Consider the following 7,864-nt stretch of genomic DNA (forward strand, 5'->3'; position numbering starts at 1 on the left):
CGCGCAGGGCGGCGCACTCGGGCGGAGGCGGCAGAGCGGTTCGGGCCCGGCGGGCCGCGGCGGCAGGGAGGACAGAGAGGAGGCGGCGCGGGATGAGGTGGCACGCACTGATTGGAGGAGAGCGGCGGCGGGACGACGTGGCAAGCCCTGATTGGCCGGGGTGAGGTGGCTGCGGGGCGGCGGACATGTCCGGCGCGGTGGGGAGTTTTTGTCCGGCGGCGCGAGGTGTGGGGCTAGGGTTTGATCTGCGTGGAAATTTTGGAGGGGATCACATATATATAGGTAGAGGGAGCTAGGAGAGTCCAAATGAGGTGCGGTTTGCGGCCACGCGATCGCGATCGAACGACTGATATGATGGAGGAGGTTTAGGTGGGTTTTGGGCCACTTTGGAAGGGTGTTGGGCTGCAACACACATGAGGCCTTTACGGTCCCTCGGTTAACCGTTGGAGTATCAAACGAAGTCCAAATGGCACGAAACTTGACAGGCGGTCTACTGGTGGTAAACCAAGGCCGCATGACAAGTCTCGGTCCAATCCGAAAACGTTTAACACCTGCACACGAAAAGAGGTAGAAAGGGACACCGGGTGACATAGGAGCGCCGGATTGCAAAACGGACAACAGGGAAAATGCTCGGATGCATGAGACGAACATGTATGCAAATGAAATGCACATGATGACATGATATGCAATGCATGACACACAAGCAATGACAAGGCAACAACAATGAATAACTAGACGACACCTGGCACATCGGTCTCGGGGCATTACAACACTCCACCACTACGAGAGGATCTCGTCCCGAGATCGAGAATGGCACCGGAGGGACAACGAAAGAGAAAGAGAAGAGGTAAAACTAAGTTGCTTCTTTGACAAACGAGTGAAACCACGAGCCTTGAAAAGGTTAAGCCATTGAAAGAAGAATGCAACGAAGAAGAACAAAGTTGAAAGCACTCCGGTAGGGAAGAGTAACAAGGAAGAACAAATTCGGACAGCGCTCCGGTTGAGAAGTGATATGAAACTTGATAAGATGGAAAGAACTTGAGCAGAGGACACAACACTCCGGTTAAATGGATAAGCATGAAAAGAACACGATCCTCACCATTCGAGATGATGAGAGAAAAGAGCAACATCACAGTGCCTCCGGATGAAGGAATAGAAGATAGATAATTGAAGTAAAAGAATGAAGAGGAAAATGCCAACTTCTGTCACAATTGAGCTTGAAAAGGCATCCTTAGGAGAAGGGTCGAACGGAGTTGTTGGAACACCAACAACAAAAAGAATAAACTTGATATGGTCTTATGGAATACATGTCAAATTATAAGGTGTCAACCAGCCACTTACAGGAAAAAAAATTGGATTGATATGGGCGAGGAGGCGAGAAACTTATCTCGCCGGAAGGATAAAAGAAGAACTTAGGTCCTTTATAAACACCATAAATAGCAACAAACCTTAGGGAAGACTTTAGGTGAAATATAACCCAAGGTAAATCCAAACAAGAGATTGATGGATTTAAAATACCTCATTCTTAACAACATGTGAATCATGAGACATGAACTCAAATTATCAAGAATGGCATAATACCAGCTCGAATGATAAGGTAGAAAGAATTGCACTTTGAAATGCAAGATAAAGAATACTTGAGATCCTTAGAAAAAAATCTCGATGAACACTTCGAGAAGGAATTACATCCTTGATGAACCATCATGTAGAACCTTCATGAAGAACTCCGGTAAACAAAAGGATGATCAAACGGAAGGAAAAAGAAGTTGAAAACACAAGGTGAATCCTTGTACCGATTTAGATGAATCTCTGTGGTGAAATAGTTGAAAATTGTTGGAACTCCGGGAAAAAGAGAAAATGAAACAATTTAAATCGGAATTTGATGAGCCTCCGGAATAAGAAATTGAATCACTTGGAAGAAACAAGAATAAGAATTACATTATGCTTATCCTTCACCAATTCAAATTGATGACAAGCCATGGAATTGGCATACTACTTATTCTCGTAGAAAGGATTAAGCGAGATATATCGCAAACTTGGGAAGGTCTTCGATGAATCCACCGGTAGGATTGAAAACATCTAATGAATTGATATGATAACAAGGTAAGAAGAATCTTGAACGAACCACCGTAAGAATTGAAAATGAACTAGAGAAGATAAAGAAACACCGGGAAGAATTATAAAATGAACGAAGAAGCTTGAGAGGATTTAGATACATGAGAACGAAGAGATCACGAGCCGATTAGAGATCACTTGAACGAAGCACCGGTAAGATTGGAGAATGATAACTGAAAGCTGAGAATGAATAAATCTGAATTGATGGACTCCAGATAGGTGAAAGGAATTCTCACAATCAAAACAATTATGACAGGATGGCCTTGAACTAGAACCACGAATCTTTGAAGAGAATGGAGCAAGATTGAGAGAAAATCTTCTTCGGCCTTCCAAATCTGAGAATTACGACGAGAAACACCACCAAGAATTGTTGAGGCACTCCGGAATGAAGAATGGAAAAGGTTGAGCCAACGATGAAAAGAATTTGAAAGATCTTGGAGAAATACATATGACTGATGATGAATCATACTTACGTCAAACTTTGAAAAGAATTTAGGATAGCTCCGGAAAAATTAGAAGAGTCAGGTAAGATCCTGGAAAAAGACATGTGGGTTAGGGCCCACTCAAAAGATACACCATAGAAAAGATTTAAAAGATAGATTGCGCCAGTTGAATTAAATGGCTAGAATGAGATAACATCCTCGAAAGACCTTGAACGACTGCAGAGTGGAAACACGAATCTTATGAGCTATCTTTGGCACTCCGGAACAAATGTAAAGCGGGAGGTGAATGATTAAGAGGTGCACCGGTAAGAGGTGGTATTTGAAACGAGGAAAGAATATGATCAACAAAGCTTGAATTGGTTCCACCGGAGAAGAAAAGGAATGAGGAATGACGAACTAGAAGCTCTGTTAGAATCTTCATGAGAATCACTGGATAAGAATATTGACGGAAAAGGATGGAGAGACTTCACAAGAATAAAAAGATACTTGATTAAGAAATCTGAGTCCTTGAAGAAACAAGGGTGGGAGGGTGGGAAAACAAAGACAACTTGGGATGGATGAGCGAACACCGTTGAGAAGAAACTGATGCTTGATCTTGCGGATGTTGAAATGATCGGATCCACTTGAAGAGAGACACACCGGTTGGAAAGAATTGACATGACAATCTCGATTATCATGAAGGATTGGTATTCACATAGAAATATGGGAAACACCGCTTAGGAGAAGGTATGGAATCAACTCTTGACTTCAAAGCAACTCGAATACCACAACTCAAAACAAAACAAAGGATTGTCTTGCAAAATAAGCTAGAACAAACATATGATAGAGATTTCGTCCGAAGTTTTCGTGGTGGGGCCTACACGGGCTCGATCGTACAACACCATCATGTACAAGGCAGTGCACATGACATATGAAGCATCCCCAAGTCGGCATAGCCAAGGACTCTTTAAGACACAACGAGACCATTGTAAAACCAACCGTGGATAGGCGGACCACAAGACGTCGAACCCCAATTTCACATCATACATATGTCGAAAAATATCCTAAGAGCTACTTGAATTCCCACTTATAAACTCCCGAAATTTTCCCAGTTATGCAATCAGGTGTTGGGGATACAGGGGAAGCATAATATCTCACCCAAAACTAGCAAATCCTACATCCAGCTGTATCCATCCTTCAACACATAACCCAGAAACCTTCGGAAATCATTTACCTCAACCTTCGAAAAGCATCTGTTATACGAGTTATGGCAATACTCCTGAACTCCCGCCCCAGTACTGGGTGGCATTGAGGTTATCTCACCAACAACTGCATAAAAGAGATTTTCGATGTCGGCGAAACTAAACTCAGGTATTCCAGAACTGCAACGATAAAATTGTGATGACAACACCTCAGAGCTCAACTCCCCGGGACACTGTCACAACCCCTAAATGTCAGTAGGCACCAAGAACAATGTTCTCGTCACAAAACCATCGGAACGATTCCAAGATACTCGCGTGATCCTAAATTTTTTTTAGTGAAAATTAGAGAAGAGAAGAGTCAAAACTGTACGTCAGGATGCCTCACCAGAGCGACGAAGGAACTGAGGAGTAAAAAGAATTCCTAACTCTCCGATATATATATATATATAATCCTAAATGACTCAAAACATTTTTCTAGACTCAACAACGCCAGCTATTCGATCAAGCAGGGGGCTCCTAAGGTCGGGGAAGGCTCTGATTACCAACTAGTAACGCCCTCGATGCGGCTGTATCTCCCACGTGTCGAAGCACGACTTAGAGGCATAACCGCATTGAAAGCAATGTCGCAAGTGAGGTAATCTTCACACAACCCATGTAATACATAAGGGAAAGAGATACATAGCTGGCTTAGACTCGCCACTTCACACAATACATGAGTAAAGCATTACATTCATCCAAATACACTCAAGGTCCGACTACGGAACCCAAAATACAAGAAGACTACCCCAAATGCTACACAGATCCCCGATCGTCCTGACTGGGCTCCACTACAGATCAATTAGAACGAAACAACATAAAGGATAAGATCTTCATAGAGCTCCTTCTTGAGCTTGGTTGCGTCATCTACACGGTTCAGCGGCACCTGCAAACTGGTTTTGGAAGTATCTGTGAGTCACGGGGACTCAGCAATCTCACACCCTCGCGATCAAGACTATTTAAGCTTATGGGTAAGGTAAAGGTATGATGTGGAGCTGCAGCAAGCGACTAGCATATATGGTGGCTAACATACGCAAATGAGAGCGAGAAGAGAAGGCAAAGCACGTTCGCACAACTATGGTCAAGAAGTGATCCTAGAACAACCTACGTCAAGCATAACTCCAACACTGTGTTCACTTCCCGGACTCCGCTGAAAAGAGACCATCACGGTTACACACGCGGTTGATGCATTTTAATTAAGGTCAACTTCAGGTTTTCTACAACCGGACATTAACAAATTCCCATCTGCCCATAACCGCGGGCACGGCTTTCAAAAGTTCAAATCCCTGCAGGGGTGTCCCAACTTAGCCCATCACAAGCTCTCAGGGTCAACAAAGGATATTCCTTCTAGCGGGAAGACCCGATCAGACTTGGAATCCCGGTTACAAGACATTTCAACAATGGTAAAACAAGACCAGCAAAGCCACCCGAATGTGCCGACAAATCCCGATAGGAGCTGCACATATCTCTTTCTCAGGGCACATCGGATTGTCCAAGGTTCCGGTAGGCCAGCACATAGTTGCCCCTGGTGGCCACCGGCAGCTGACAGGTTGGACCAACACTCAGAGGAGCACTGGCCCGGGGGTTTAATAAAGATGACCCTTGGGCAGGCCTACCCAAGGGCAAGAAAAGGCTAGGTGGCAAATGGTAAAACCAATGTTGGGCCTTGCTGGAGGAGTTTTATTCAAAGCGAACTATCAAGGGGTTCCCATTATAACCCAACCACGTAAGGAACGCAAAATCCGGGAACATAACACCGATATGACGGAAACTAGGGCGGCAAGAATGGAACAAAACACCAGGCATAAGGCCGAGCCTTCCACCCTTTACCAAGTATATAGATGCATTAATTAGATAAGAGATATTGTGATATCGCAACAAGTAAACATGTTCCAACAAGGAACAACATCTCCATGTTCCGACAAGGAACAAACTTCAATCTTCACCTACAACTAACAACGCTATAAGAGGGCCTAAGCAAAGCGGTAACATAGCCAAACAACGGTTTGCTAGGACAAGGTGGGTTAGAGGCTTGGTTTAACAATATGGGAGGCATGATAAGCAAGTGGTGGGTATCGTAGCATAGGCATAGAAAAAGAGCGAGCAACTAGCAAGCAAAGATAGAAGTGATTTCGAGGGTATGGTCATCTTGCCTGAGATCCCGCAAGGAAGAAGAACGAGTCCACGAAGAAGACAAATGGAAGTAGTCGAAAGGGTCCTCACAAACGCGACGTTATCGGAACCAACCCAAAGAAACAACACCGGAAAGAAGCACACAACATAGTAAACAACCAACACATGAACATGGTATGATATGCGGGATGCAGTATGCGGTGCACATGCATGATTTGAATAGGAATGATTGAACCTGGCCTCAACATGGAAATACAAGAGTGCCACTTGAAAGGTGAGGTGATTTCGGTTGAAATCGATATAAAGATCACCGGAATCGAATGCACGGTTTGGAAATGGCAAGCAAAACAAATATGGCACCGGTCTGCGATAAACAGCAAGTAGCCATCTAAATGCATGAAGATAAATATGCTACAGCACTCAAACATGGAAACAAAATACATGGCAGGGATCCACTCAAGATGCTTGACAAAATATGAACACTAAGCTACGGCTAATTCACCCATTAACAGGTTCAAACAAGCATGTCAAAAATGCAAATGATAACAGGTTACAGACTTAGTGAAATAACAACAAATCAGGAATTTATCATCATGAAGCACATTTTAGAGCATGAAAACTACATGCTACAGGAAATTAACATGGCAAAGCAAGGCATGGCATGAATCTACTCAAAGCACTTAACAAAAGTCCTTTAGTGACCTTGAGCCAAAAGGTATCAAAACATACAATTGCAACCATGTGAACATGGCAAAAACATAAACAGATTCAGACTTAGTGAAAAACTGGAGCATGCAAAATAGTTAACGAGTAGGCATGCTTACGAGCTCGATGCACTCACTACAGAGAATGGCATGACAAACTAAGCATACACCCATCAAGAATACATGACATAGAAGCTAGACATGGCAAGAACAACAACATAGCATGCACGGATCAATAGCAACATCCTCGGCAAAATCGCTAACAAGTCAACAATCTGCCAGGATTCACGATATAGCAAAAGTAGAGCTCGATTGACTCAAGCTAGGTTGCTCCATAAATGCAAAAAAAAGACATGGATGGATAGAGCACCACAATATTAACAAATCATCCTTAATGGTCATCCTCAAAAGAGGCACGGATCACTAGGAAACAACATGAGCATATGGCATATCAACAAAATCAGGATAAGGACTTGGTGAAAAACTAAGTCCCTGAAATCAGCATTACCGATTATGCTACTTTGCAAGCTTGTGCTAGTCACCACACATATCACAAAAATACATGGTAAGCACCTCTGTAAAGATGGCATGGCATATAACAAAACTCATGTAGAGATCAGGACCATATCATGCACACATTAATCATGGCAAAAATGACAAATAGCTATTTGATGAAACAGATCTGACAAGTTACTCACATAGCCCTCTTCCAACAGCATTTCGGGCATCAGGATGAGCTAAAATGAAAATGATGCAATGAGATGAAATTATGTACTCGTCGAGACGAACATTTTGATATGCTACACGCTCAAAACGGAGCTATGGATGCAAAGTTATGACATGATGAACATGGGCACATGAATCTGGAAACTTCGGGGACTTAGTGAAATTTTACCTCCGCGAGAAGTCAACGTGGGATGAGGATATCCGGGACGGATGGATCCGGGGACGGGCGCCGGCGTTTGGATCGGGCACCTGGTGGATCTGATCCACCTTCTTCTCCGGCGAGGCGCGGACTCTGAAGACGCGGGAACTCCCGCGAAAGGTGGCGCAACTCCCGAGGCGGCGGCGGACGAGGGCAAGGCAGCGGCCGGCGAAGCTCGCGGCGGCGGCGGAGAGGCGAAGAGGCGATGGCAGCGTACGGCGGACGAAGTCCAGTGACGAGGCGGCGGAGTCGCGGGCACGCACGCGTCCGGTGGCACGCGGCGGAGGTCGCCGGCGGGAGGCGCGCGGTGGCATGGCGGCGAGATCC

Source organism: Triticum aestivum, chromosome 6A, assembly GCF_018294505.1.
Source record: "Triticum aestivum cultivar Chinese Spring chromosome 6A, IWGSC CS RefSeq v2.1, whole genome shotgun sequence".
Classification (NCBI taxonomy): Eukaryota; Viridiplantae; Streptophyta; class Magnoliopsida; order Poales; family Poaceae; genus Triticum; species Triticum aestivum.